The sequence below is a fragment of the Protopterus annectens genome, chromosome 4.part0 (genome assembly GCF_019279795.1).
Source record: "Protopterus annectens isolate FY-2018-M chromosome 4.part0, PAN1.0, whole genome shotgun sequence".
Taxonomy (NCBI): domain Eukaryota; kingdom Metazoa; phylum Chordata; order Ceratodontiformes; family Protopteridae; genus Protopterus; species Protopterus annectens.
In genome coordinates, this window is record NC_056733.1 from 951,801,747 (window position 1) to 951,816,147 (window position 14,401).

At 45.1% G+C, this 14,401-nt stretch overlaps 1 protein-coding gene across 1 annotated transcript in view; it reads right to left on the reverse strand.

Annotated features, from left to right (window-relative positions):
* LOC122799695 (ankyrin repeat and KH domain-containing protein 1-like) overlaps positions 1-14,401 on the reverse strand; it is a gene marked incomplete in the record, with an annotated part of 3,928,199 nt that overhangs the window by 1,893,586 nt on the left and 2,020,212 nt on the right.

Genomic DNA, 14,401 nt, shown 5'->3' on the forward strand with positions numbered 1-14,401 from the left:
GGATTCTTCTGACTAGAGGGGGGTCTGACCATTGTATAACCTCTGGAAACTATTCGTAGCATCCATCGATCCTGGATGATGCTTTCCCAGGCTTCCACGTAGAATGAAATGCGGCCCCCGACGGGCTCCGGAATAGCACAGACGGGCAACACATCAGGAACGATGGTAAGAGGAACCGCAAAAGGAATCACGGTCTCCCAAGTTGCGGGGGGTCTCCTCTGCCCCTGGGGTGGCGTCTTCCAGAATAACCTCCCCCTCCTCTGCCTCTGGACGGGGACTCACCTTATGCGGCAGGGAAAGACATCTGCGATTTCTTGAACCACATCTTCCCTCCTCTCTGTGCCTTGGGGTAAGGCCTAGAGGGAAGGGAAAAACAGACCCCTACGGCAGACAGGGTCTTTCCCCCTTGCTCGCATCTGGTGAGGGTGTCTTTCACTTTGGTCCCAAAGAGTGAGGACCCATCGAAGGGGGTGTCAGTGAAGGAAGACTTGAAGGCCTCCAAGAAGTGACACAGGCGCATCCAGGCTCGCCTCCTGAGGGCTACTCCCGAACTAGCTGCCCTACTCGCCCCCTCGGCTAAATATGAAATGAGCCTCATGGACAAGTTGACAACTGAATTGAGGGTAGACACCTGGGCATAAACAGTGTGCGCTAACGCCTCAGGTACGTTACCCGCTAGAGCATCTCCTAACTCCTTGAGGAGATCTCTCTGGAGCAGAGTAAAATGACAAAGATAGTTCAGCAACCGCAGGGTGAAGGTCGCTGACGAGAGGGTACGCTTCCCATACCGGTTCATGCTCCTGGACTCCTAGCAAGGAGGATGGATGGAGAAAGAAGACTCTGCTACTTCCTGCTGTGTGGCCACCACCACCACCATGGCATCTACAGAAACCCCTTTGGATAGAAACTCTTTCCCGGGGGGAGACCGAAAAAAATTTATTGGGCCTTCTGGGCACGGGTTCCACCAAATCAGGATTCTCCCACACCCTTCAACAAATTAAATCCAGGTGTTCGAAGGGTGGAGACACCTAGGAGGCGGAGGGTTGAGCCCCAAAGGCCTTGAGGAATACAGACTCCTCCTCAGAGGGGGGTTTTGGACAGCCAGTCGCCTCTCTGTCTCAATATCCCCAGGATGTCGGAGAAAGAGACGTCATCGGAGGACGACTTGGGGGATCCCTCTGACTCCTCGATGTCGGTATCAGAAGTGAGAGACTCGTCCTGGGAGTCTATGTGCTTCCTCTTGCACAACTTCTTTCTGGGGGCGGCTCCTCGGGCACAGACTGAGGGACCCTCAGAAAGTTGGGGACCGCTCATGAGGGTATCCCCAGACCTTTGGGCTAAGCCATCTACTGATAGGGGGGCGTCAGAAGCTCTAGCCAGGGTGGAAGGGGATGGAATAACCGATCTCGGTGATGTAACTGAAGATCTGGCCAGTAAGGCGGGTCCTCCCGAATCCGAGGACCAACCGGTCTCTGAGGCCATGATTCTGGGCAGGGGTTCCACGAGCCGAAGCACTGAGGGGGAGGCTTGGAAATGACAGATGTCCCGAGGTATCCCCTCGGGCCCAACAAAGGAAACACGAGTACTGAAACCTGTGGATGGAGCAGACGGCACCGATAAACGCTTAAGGGGTATTAGAGCAGGCACAAGAACATCACTTGGAGCAGAGCACTCCGGCTCCGAAGACAAGGGAGTGCTCGGAGGAGGAACCATAGACACCAGCATCGGGACGAGCTCCGGAGCAGACTGGGTCGGAGCCGAAAATAATTTAGCCAACACCGGCGACTGCAGGAGCCTCTGAGCCACCCTATCGACATCCAAATCGGAAAGCCTGGAGGATTTGGAGGACAGAGAGGGGGATTGGGATCTCCTATCAGGAGATCCATGTTTAACACTGGGAGACCGACTCCGAATGGGTTCCAATAAAATTGGAACAGAGGTCGATTCCAGCACAACAGATACCTCCTGTGGCCCAGAGGACAGAGGTGCCGAGGAGGTAGAGTCCAGTTTAGAAGTTTTCTTTGGTGGCTCTGAGGAGACAGACTGAGCCGGAGACCTTTTCTTCGCCTTCGAAGCCTTAGACTGGGTACTAGAAGTAGAGTCTAAAGACTCTTCAATTGAAGGTTTTAGGAGTCCCTTCAATATAATTTTATTTTTTCTTTCCTGTAGCACCCTCTGACTGAAGGCGTGACAGAAGCTACAGGATTCTTGCAAATGAATTGCTTCTAGGCAATACACACATATGGAATGTCCGTCCGTAATGGACATCTTGTAATTACATTTGGAACATGTCTTAAAACCCGTAGGTTTATGTTCCTTTTGATCCTTAGACATCTTAACTAAACTACTCAACACCAAGACCAAGGAATGACTTAGCCGAAAAACAGCAAAGGCCGAAAAACAGCAAGGCAGGAAACTATCACTATATACAAAAATCCTCAAGGAACCTCCAAGTTAAACGTTTCTGAAAACCTGTAACATACAACTCAACCAGGAAAAACTAAAACCAGGAAAGTTTAAGGTAAAACACTACACAAAAGGAGGACTAGGTCCTCTAATTTAAATGGGCCTAGCCCACCGGAGCAGTTAGGGATACCAACACACACACAGACAACACTTCAACAAAATTTAAATAGTAAACCAGAAGAAATAGCTATGACAATAGCTTTTGTTAGACTAGCAACAATGTTCTGAAAAGAAAACAGAATTTTAGAGGTACTTGGCCACAGCCAAGCGAGACCACGTCCTAGCTACATGAGCGGCACACGAGATCTGGGGCTATGGAGCAGTGCAACATGGGATACCTGTTTAGCCCAGCCAATAAGAGACTTTGTGCTAGAAAATAAAAGTTGGCAGAGTCAGAGCAGATATTCGGCTCCGAACCCGTGAGTAAGAATGTAGGCGAGATTGGACTATATAACATCTTAAATTTATTGTACAATAAATAAAACACGCAAGCGCTTTCGTTTAAGAAGTGTAAACTTCATCAGACAACATAATGCCACTCAAACACTTAAATAATGCTCAACTCCATTTGGATGAAAACTCAAAAGGAATCAACCCCTCAGTTTCCATAATGACACTAAATATGTAAAATATATAAGGTGTATGAAATGACAACAATGTATCAATGTGAAACAGCATTAAAAATTCTATCGTTGTTACTATATACCACTGTAAATGGTTCCAAATATCAAAAAGCAATGATTTCTATATTATATGTTATACTTCTCCTATGGATTTTATTTCATTGGAGGGCTTTCAGTTTTAACACAGGGGTGACTGCAGTTCTTTCATTAATGCCTGGCCACCTGTCAGCCTGTAGGGAAATCTGCCATTTTAGTTATTTTAATTCTAAATATGCCCCCATGGTCTTTTGTCATTAATATCTACATGGTCTATAGACAAACTTAAAATTGTGCTCAACACTGTCATGAATATGTCTGGCCAAAGTAGTATTCAAAAATTTTAACAGCGTATTCATGTTCATAAATTCTGTGGCCAAATTTCCTTTCAGTTTTACCTAAAACAGCAAGTGAGAAGGTCACTGAAAAACCAATCAGTAAAAACAAAATGAAAACTCCAGCAAAGCTAGAACTTCCACTGAGTCACCACCCAAACCTCTTGTATCCTAGGCACATGGGATATATGCAAATTACCCTCATGTACATCAGGTGTTTCAGCTAATTGGCAATGCTGAATGCCCATGACTCGTTTTGTTTTAATGGACAATTTCAAGACAAAGCCAAACTCCACTAGCTGTGCATATGCATATTTCGGCCTTATAACCTCGTCAGCACAGCACAAGCAGAGTGTTTGACTAAGCATAAGAAACACAGGGCTATTATACCCAGCTGATGCCCATCATTAGGGTCACTGCAAAAATATCCCAAACAACAAACAATAAGAGAGAAGGTCACTGAAAAACCAATCAGCAAATACAAAATGAGCCTGAGGTGTATTTTCCAGAAAAACTGGGACATCCTGATGGAGGATGTTAACATCAGAACCCAGTAAGGTCACAAATCTACAGTAACATACAGGAATTGTAGGAACTTAAAGGATCTTCTTAGGAATAGACATAGCCCCAGTGTGCATGGCCGTCTTGGCACACACAAATGTAGAGCATGCAACTGGTGTCAAAATCAAAGTAGGGGACACATTCAATGTAAAAAAAAATCCTGAATATTCTATCAAGGGGAAGTGTAACTGCTCTTCAAAAGCAGTAGTATACGTGGCCCATGTCCTGTGTTTTACATAGGTAAAAAGTACAGTTGTGTACACTTACCATAAATGTAGATGTTAGAGTGTATTCACTGTTGCAGTCATTACATTTGGGTAATCTGCTGGCAGGTTGCCCTCAGTCGGCTTGAATTCCAAAGTCTTTGGTCCTGCGTCGGTTGCTGTCTCCTCTTCCATGACGTCAGGTCGTCAGAGGTATAAAAACAAGCAGCAGACTGCATTTTCTTTAGGTTTTTTTTTTTTTGCCCCAGATGTCAAGTGCCCCCAAAAAGGTAGCAAAAGTATATATACATGCATCAATATACACTTTACCTTCATCTACAAGCAAACATACCACACAGGTTGTAGAGGATAGAGAAGGAAAGAAACTCCAGAATGAAAGGGGGATGGTGGGTGGGTAACCTGGACTACAACAGTGAATACACTCTAACATCTACATTTATGGTAAGTGTACACAACTGTACTATGTTCTTTATGTTTCACTGTTGCAGTCATTACATTTGGGTAGAATCCCAAAGCTATTGTTGGGAGGCTGGAGCTAAACAGCATTAGGTGTGGCTATAAGGCCCTGCAGAACTGCAGTGGCAAAGCCTGCCCTGGACTTAGAGAGGCAAATGATAATGCTTTGTAAAGGTGTGAACAGAACTCACACGTAGCAGCCTCTAGAATGTCTTTGGTTGGTACTCCTCTGAGAAAGGCTGCTGAGGTAGCTGCAGCTCTGGTGGAATGATACCCAATGCCCTTGGGCACAGGTTTACCATGGTGTAAGTAGCAGAAACTAATGCAGTGGCTTATGCACTATGAAATAGTCTGCTTTGAAATGGTCTTTCTTTCTGATCCTGCAGCATATGTCACTAGTAATTGCTCAGTTTTTCTTAGAGCTTCAGTCCTGCTCAAGTAGAATCTTAGCTGACTGTGTACGTCCAAGGAATGCATAATTCTCTCCCCCTTGTTCTGCGGATTTTGATAAAAGGTTGGCAGATGAATTGTTTGTAAGAGCCACACTGGAAACCACCTTAGGCATAAATGATGGATTTGCCCTCAGAGAGACCCTGTCTGGGTAAAATGTGATAAAAGGCTCCACAGCCATGAAGGCGTGTAGATGAGACTCTTCCTGCTGAAGTAATTGCTAGGAGCAGAGCTGTTTTCCAGGATAAGAACTTTATATCAGCAGTAGCAGCTGGTTCAAATGGAGGCAGGGTGAGCTTTTCAAACACATAATTGAGGTCCCATGCAGGTATTGGTGATGATCTAGGATACTGCTATAGTAATGAGCCAAAATGGCAGAGGCATGGATTATAATAAGATAGGCCTTTGTCAAGCATCTCAGTCAAGTATTGTAATATCAGAGGAATATTTGGTTCTGCTCTATCAGTTCCTTGTGCTTGATTCCAAGCACAGAAACTCTTCCACTTATCAGCATAAGATTTTCTAGTACTAGGCCTTCTGGCTTCCAAAATGACATCCATCACAGCTTTACTGAGCGGTGTTGTTTGTATAACTACATGATCAGCCATACTGCCAGGTTCAGTGTCTGGAGTTGATTGCGCAGGATCTGATTGCTTTGCTGGGACAGTAGTTGAGGTCTTTGAGGTAAGGTCCAAGCTGGGTATAGAGACAAGTTTCTTAAAATTGGGTACCAGTATTGGTGGGGCCAGGTCGGGACAATTAGTATCATCTTTGGTTTCTCTGGTCTGATTTTTAGGAGGACCTTGGGAAGAGGCGGCAGTGGAGGAAAGGAGTAAACTGATAGGTTTTTCCAACTGAAGGATAGGGCGTCCACTTTCCATGCTGGTCTCTCAAGTCCTTGTGCAGAATCTTTCTAATTGATAATTTTGAGGGGAGGCAAATAGATCTGTGTCTGGGCTTCCTCATTTCTTTGTTATCATGAAGACTTGTGGATCTAGTTTCCACTCGTGAGGATCCACAAGGTTTCTGCTTAAATCGTCTGCCAGAGTATTTTGTTTTCCTGGCAGGAATTGAGCTTGAAGATGTATTTGGTAAGTCAAAGCTGTGTCACACAGAGCCATGGCTAATCTGTAAAGGGGGTATGAGAGCGTGCCCCCCTGCTTGTTTATATACCACATGACCGTGGTGTGGTCCGTCTTTATCAGTAGTTGTCCTGGATGAAGTAAGTCCTTGAAGGCTGTCAGGGCATTTTGAACAGCTAGCATCTTTCTGGTTGATATGTAGATGCATTTGTTTTGGGGCCCATATGCCCTGAATACATCTTCCAGCCATGTGGGCCCCCCCAGGCGTAATCTGATGCGTCTGCTAAGGTTTGTCTGGTAGGGGGTAGAGTGAAGGCCCGTCCCATGTTTTGGTGACATGCCTTTGTCCACCATAGAAAACTCCTGTTGTAGGCAGGGAATGAGAGGAATCACTGTTTCCAGACAGTGACAATGCTGACTCCATAAATTTTTAGGTACCATTGAAGTTCCTGATATGCAGTCATATATGGAAACAGTAGGATGCCATGAAGCCCAAAGCCTGCAGAATTTATCTTGCAGACAACTGGGTTTTGCTGCCATCAGTTTGAAGTAGTCAGTTGCCTTTGCTTGTCTGGCGTGAGGTAAGCCATCTGGGCAGTTGTATTCAAGCTTGCACCCAGGAATGTTATCTTTTGAGAGGATACCAGTTGTGATTTATTTTCATTTGTGTACCCTAAGCATGTTAGAAGCCTTTTCACAAATGCCAGGTGTTGAAGAATGTCCTTGTTCTCTGCTTGAATGAGACAGTCGTCCAAGTAAGGATATATTTGAATACTTCTTTGTCTGCAAAATGCAATTACTGGTGCCAGGAACTTTGTAAAGACCCTGGGCGCAGTAGATAAGCCAAAGGGCAGTACAGAGAACTGGTAATGCCTTAAGCCAGCCTTGAATCTGAGGTATCTTGTGCACGAATGCCTTATTGGGACATGCAGGTATGCCTCTTTTAGGTCTAATATCACCAGCCAAGCATTCTTGCCCAGCATGGGCAGAAGCTGCTGCTGCAAAATCAGCATTTTGAATTTTGAAATGTCCAGGTATGTGTTCAAAATCGTTAAGTCCAGTATTGGCCCACAGGCCTTGTCCTTTCTGGGTACCAAGAACAGTCGAGTAAAAACCTTGTCCTTTTTCTGTTCTGATACTGGTTGAATGGCCCCATATCCTTGAGGGACATAACCTATTTGTGCCTCTGCCCACTGATTTTTTGCAGATCTGGCCAACAGTTTGCCATTGGCAGAGTATGGAAATTGAATCTGTATTCCCTGTGATACTATGCTTAGCACCCACTTGTCCTGGGTTAACTGCCAATTTTAGACAAAAAAGTGCTAATTTTCCCCATAAAAATGCTGCCAAAAGATAAGTGCTTGGTAAAGGCAGAGGGAAGTCATTGGGACTGTTTTATGCAGGTTTGCGCTTTATCTCCTCCAGATTTGGAGGTAGAAGTGCCCCACTGCTTTGACCTGTATGAATCTTGAGCCTGGTATCTGGAACCCTTAGGGCGTCTGGATTTGCCCCTTTGAGCTCGGTCTGACGCAGGAAAGGACCATTTTTTTGCAGGCCAGAGTCTACTAAATCTTGGTAGCTGCACTTGTAAGTCTTTTACAGTTTGCATAAACTTAGCATGGTCTTCCATTTTCTGTAAAACCTCTTCTGCCTTAATACCAGAGTATCATGCTGTAAAGATGCATCTAGCAATTTAGCTTCAACATGATCAGGCAAATTTTGCTCCTTTAGCCAGGCATGCCTCCTAATCACAGATCCAGTAACTGCGGCCATGCAGGAGGCCTCTAAAGAATCAAAACCACATTGCAAAGTATGCTTTCCAACCTGTTCAGCTGCATGCAATAATTCCTGCAATTCTTTATTTTCTGCACATTCAGAAATCAACATCATTTTCTGTTTCAGCAATCCCATAACATGTTGATACTTGAGCATATGAAACTGGCAGTTTAAGGCCCTAATTGCCAAGGTTGCAGATGTATAAACCTTTTTCCCCCATCTATCCAGTGCCCTTGAATCTCTGTCAGAGGGGGTAGGATTTTTTGCTGTTGAAGCTTTACCTCCCCTTTGGACCCTGTGAAATAGTTTCAGGATCAGCAGCAGGGTTTCTAAATAAAAATTTGAGAGAGTCAGGGACCCTGTAATATCTGTCAGGCTTGCTGGGAGCCGGAGGTAAGGTGTCTGGGGTCAAGCTGGACTCCGAAAACACATCATCACACAATGTCTAAAACAGGGGTTATGGCTAAAGGCCTGTGCTGAGGGAGAAGGAAATCCCTGAGCCTCTTTTTTGATTCTGAGAAGTCTTAACTCTCCCAGTGAAAATGCTCCCTCAAAGTATGCAAGATTTCTCCAAATGAATAATCCTTAGGAGGTGATGCAGATGGTACAGACTCCTCTGCACCAGAATCCTCATACAGAGGTATAGATAATTCCTGATCAGAAGAGGAATTAGAAGAAATAGAAACCTGATCTGAAGATTCATAATCAGTGTTTTGCCTAGGCCTCTTATCTGGAGGGGGATGGGAACCCCTGATCAAGGTAATAAAGGTATTTGGCCAATTTGATAATCTGTTTTTTAGGCATAGAGGCCTGTACACATGGCTCATGTGTCAGTTTTTTAGTTTTAGAAATTGCTTTTGTCTTTGGTTTTGCAGCTGTTGTCAGTTTGATATAAAGATGTTGAGGCCTGAAAACACTCAGAAGCCGATGCCTGCTCAGCGGCATCGGACCCAGAGAGAGATACATCCATGGGTCCAATACTTTGAGTTACTCGCGGCATACCGGACTCCACATGGGTGTCTGTAGGGGCCTGCGACTCAAAAGTAGCGGGTATCAGGGGCTGCAAAGGCGCCTCACTGAGTATCAGTGAACCGGCAAATGGCTTAGGAGAAGCTTTGTCGGTTTTGGACCTAGACTTTCTCTCTGTCCTTTTCTTAATGTTATGAACTCTGGTAGTCAGATTGCTATCCGACGACATTTCTGGGTAGTTAAATCTGTTTCCAAAATACTTTGATGCAAAAATATACAGACGCTTAATTGTGCATTGGTTAAATCTAGCACAAAACAGACAGCCAGGCACATTGTGATCAGGGCCTAGGCAAGGAATACAGTATAAATGGAAATCCTTATGAGGTATTTGCTTCCCACAAGTAATACAATTAACTTTTTCTGACATCTGTATGGAGCAAGAAACAAAGTTTCCCCAACGAGGTATTTCGCTTTAGTGAAGACTTTGGTTCTGAAACTCAAATTCGATTTCAAGAGTCGGCCGACCGGCACTTGCGAAATGCATCTGCTTCAGGCACCCTGCGGCAAGAAAGACTAAAGAAAATGGTGTCGGCTGCTTGTTTTATACCCTGACGACATGACATCATGGAAGAGGAGACCACAACCAACGCAAGACCCAAGACTTTGGAATACAAGCCGACTGACAGCAACCTGCCAGCAGATTACCCAAATGTAATGACTGCAACAGTGAAACACTAAGAACATCTGTAACGAAATTTGGCCACAGAATTTATGAAAATAAATTTTGTTGTTGGTTTTTTCGGCTTTTCTCGGTTAGGGGTCGCCACAGCTGAACTCCGGTCCGCTAATGATTGGCAGTAGATTTTTATGGTGCCGAGTTGCCAGCCCGACACCCAACCTACAACGGAGGCACGCCCATTCACACATGTTTTTCAAACGCCAAAAGAACGCGGGGAGGACATGCAAACTCAACACAGAAAGCACTCCAGCAGAGAATTGAACAGGAGAAACTCTTGCTGTGAGGCAGCAATGCTACCGCTGCACCACCGAGGATCATGAATACACAGACATATTTATGACAATGTTGAGCACAATTTTAAAATGAGGGGGGGGGGCGTATTTAGAATTTAAAGAACTAAAATGGCAGATTTGCCTAGAGGATGACAGGTGGCCAGGCATTAATGAAAGAACTTCACTCACCCCGGTGTTAAAGATGAAAGCCTTCACAGAAATAAAATCATAGAAGTATAACATATAATATAGAAATCATTGCTTTCTGATATTTGGAACAGTTTTCAGTGGTATATGGCTACAATGGAATTTTTAATGTTGATGTTTCACTTTGATACATTGGTGTCATTTCATACACCTTATATATTTTACATGTTTAGTGTCATTATGGAAACCGAGGGGTTAATTCCTTTAGAGTTTTCATCCAATCAAATGGAGTTGAGCATTATTTAAGTGCTTGACTGGCATTATATGTTGTCTGATGAAGTTTACACTGCCTAAACGAAAGCGCTTATGTGTTTTATTTATTTTACAATAAATTGAAGTTTTTATTTGTGGCGGAATCCTGGTGGTGTTCTCAGTTGTGAGGACGTTGGTAGTGCCTTCCATTTCTTCAGCTCATTTGTTGGTGTTTGTGTTCAAAGTAGGACTGAAAGAATCCCCAATGGGGTACTTAAATGAATTTTTTTCGATCCGACATCCACGAGAAGCAGGAGCACCTGGCTACGACTGGCGGCTGAAATGTTCTGTGGGCTGGTGCGTGCAGATGTCACTTATGGCCCAAGTACCTGCTGCCGTGTCAGACATCCTGCGCACCTAGAGGGACTGAAAATCTTTGGAAACCTGGCCAGACAAACTGGAGAGGAAGAAGGGCAGACTCACATGTACAGTACTTCAACACTGGAATAAGACATCTATGGATATTTTGGGGCCTCTGAGTACCCAAGTTCTACAGGGAAAAAGTATATCCTAGTGGTAGTAGATTACACTACAAGATATCCTGAGGCAGTGGCTCCATCCTCCAGTGAAGCAGAAAAGGTGGCAAATGCTTTGTTATAGATTTTCTGCAGGGTAGGTTTCCCAAAAGAAAAACTGACTGACAAAGGTGTCAATTTCATCAAAGACTTGCCGGCTTGTCTGTGTAAGTGCTGTGGGGTGAGGCACCTAAAGACCACCCCCTACCATTCCCAGACTAATGGTCTTGTTGAGAGGTTAAACTCTACACTCAAGGCCATGCTACGGGCATTTACAGACCAGTTTAAGAGTGACTGGAACAAATATTTGCCGCATCTGTTTGCTTACAGAGAGCTTCCCTAGGAATCCACAGGTTTTTCACCCTTTGAGTTGTTGTATGGGCATAGGGTGAGGGGACCTCTAGATTTCATTTCAGGATACGTAATAGGGTGAGTGTGAATTCCACAAGGGGGTCTGTTGTGGCATATGTCCTAAATCTCAGGACAAGGCTCAGGGAACTCATGGGCTTGGCCCAGGAGAGCCTGGCAGAAGCCCAACAGCAGAAAAAAAGGTTAGGTATGACAGGAATGCTCGAGCCAGAGAGTATGCTGTAGGGTCAGCAGGTAATGGTTCTCATTCCTGTCAGACATAAGCTGCAGGCAGCTTGGGAGGAACCCTACAATGTGGCAAGGAAGGTCAGTGATATTAACTACATGGTAGAACTGCTAGGCAGAGGCACAAATTGTACAATGTTAACATGATGAAACTTTAGGGAGGCCCTTGTACTGAGTATTTGCAGCGGATTGCAGGAGGAGTCTGGGGGTGATCTGGTGAGTTATCTCTTTAGTGAGGCTCGGACTGACATCTCAGTGGAAGTGTTAGCAATGTTCCAGCAGCTATCTCCTACCTAGGTTTGAGAAATCCTAGCAGTGTTACAGGAGTTTGGGGACATGTTCACTGAAAACATAGGGTGCGCCCACCTGGTGCAGCACCATGTGGATACAGGACCCCAAAGGCCTACTAGGCAGGACCCTTATAGGGTGCCTGAGAGAGTCAAACAGACTGAGGGAGGAGATACCGCAGATGTTGGAACTAGGGGTAATGCAGGAGTCAAACAGTCCCTGGGCCTCCCCAGTGGTGCTGTTGCCAAAGGAAGATGGCAACACCAGGTTCTCTGTGGACTACATGACATCAAACAGTCACAGTCAGATACTTACCCTATACCTAGAACAGATGAAGCCCTAGAACAGCTGGGTGGGGCTAAGTATCTTACCACCACTGATCTTACCAAGGGTTACTGGCAGGTGCCCTTGACTCCTAGTACTAGACAGAGATCAGCCTTTGTGACTTATTTTGGCTTGTATGAGCTCACAAAGATGCCTTTTGGGATAAAAACTGGCTTGAACTCCCAAGCTACTTAGACTTCCTCCAACTAACCACTGCACACAGACTTATATTGCACCCAACAAAATGCCCAGCTCTAACAAACAGCCTTCCCCCTTACACCCCCACCAGAAATTACAGCTGTGTACAGTTACCATAACTGTAGATGTTAGAGTGTATTCACTGTTGCAGTTATTACATTTGGGTTATCTGCTTGCAGGTAGCCCTCAGTTGGCCTGATTATCTAAGTCGTGGGTCCTGCGTCAGTTGTAGTCTCATCTTCCATGACGTCAGGTAGTCAGGAGTATAAAGCATGCAGCCGATGCCATTACATCAGCTTTTCTTGCACCAGAAGTCAGGTGCCCCCATAATGGGAAGCAATTATATACAAGGTTACACCTCCAACAAAAAGCAAATACACCAGAAAGCTTAAGTATAGTAAACAAGAAGAGAGAGATAGTCAATAGAATTCAGGGCTGGAGGGAGGGGTAACCTGGACTGCAACAGTGATTACACTCGAACATCTACATTTATGTAAGTGTACACAACTTTACTATGTTCTTCGTGTTTCACTGTTGCAGTCATTACATTTGAGTAGATTCCCAAAGGAAGGGAGGAGGCAATTAGAGGGCATTAGGAACAGCTATTAGGCCCTGCAAGACTGCAGTGGAAAAACCAGCTCTGGATTTAGAAAAACATGGCAAGTGGCAATACTTGGTGAAGGTATGCACACAACACCAGGTAGCAGCTTCTAGGATGTCCCTGGTTGGAACACCTTTGAGAAAGGCTGTAGAAGTAGATGCAGCCCTGGTGGAATGGGGTCTTATCCTCTGTGGGGTAGGTTTTCCATGGTGCTTACAGCAGAAATGAATGCAATGGCCTATCCACTTAAAACATGTTTGCTTTGAAATGGCCTTCCCCTCTGCCCCTGCAGCAAAGGCAACTAGCAGCTGTTCAGATTTCCTGAAAGGCTTAGTCCTGTCCAAGTAAAATCTAAGCTGTCTGTGCACGTCCAAGGAGTGCAATATTCGTTCCCCTTTGTTCTGTGGATTAGAAAAGAAGGTTGGCAAATTAATGGGCTGATTAAGGGCCACACTGGATACCACCTTGGGCATAAAGGAAGGATTGGTCCTGAGGGACACCATGTCCACATGAAAGATGATGAAAGGCTCCACTGCCATGAGGGCCTGTAATTCAGACACCCTTCTTGCTTAAGTGATGGCTAAAGGGAAGGCTGTTTTCCAAGAAAGGAATTTAAACTCTGGTTGCAGCTGGCTCAAAAGGAGGTAGAGTGAGCTTTTCCAATACAAAGTTAAGGTCCCAGGCAGGAGTAGGAGTGCTCCTGGGTGGTTTTAAATTTTTGGCTCCTCTGAGGAATTGTTCCAGTAGGGGATGAGAGAAGAGGTATTATAAGATGCTGAAATGGCTGAGGCATGAATCTTAATGGAAGAAAAGGAAAGGCCCTTGTAAAGCATCTCCATCAAGTATTGAAGAATATATGCAGTAAACTAGGCACTGTTGTGCCCATCCCCCAAGTCTGGCTCCAGCAACAGAATCTTCTCCACTTTTCAGCATAGGATTTTGTAGTGCTAGTCCTTGCCTCCAGGATGACATCCAGCACTTGCTTGCTGAGGGATGGTATAGGAGAACTCAGGTAATTAGCCAAGCTGCTAGGTTCAGGGTTTGAAGCTGGGGGTGTAGAATCTGACCCTACTGCTGGGAGGAGTCTGAGGAGGGTGACATACTGCGCCAAGAGGGGCTACCAGTGTTGGTGTGGCCACTCTGGTGCAATGATTATTGTCCTTACTTTGCCCTGTTTGATCTTTAGAAGAACTTTCGAGAGGAGAGGCAGAGGGGGAAAGGCATAAACAGAGGCTTTCCCATGTAAATAACAAAAGTAGCCACTTCCCAAGCTTGTCTGTGAGGAGTCCTTGTGCAGAATTTGTCCAATTATTGGGCGGCAGGGGGTAGAGTGAATGGCAGTCCCTTGCTGTGGTGGCAGGTCTCCACCCACCAAAAGAACTCTGTCTTTATACAAGCAATGATAGAAATCATTGATTCCAGGTCCGGAAAAT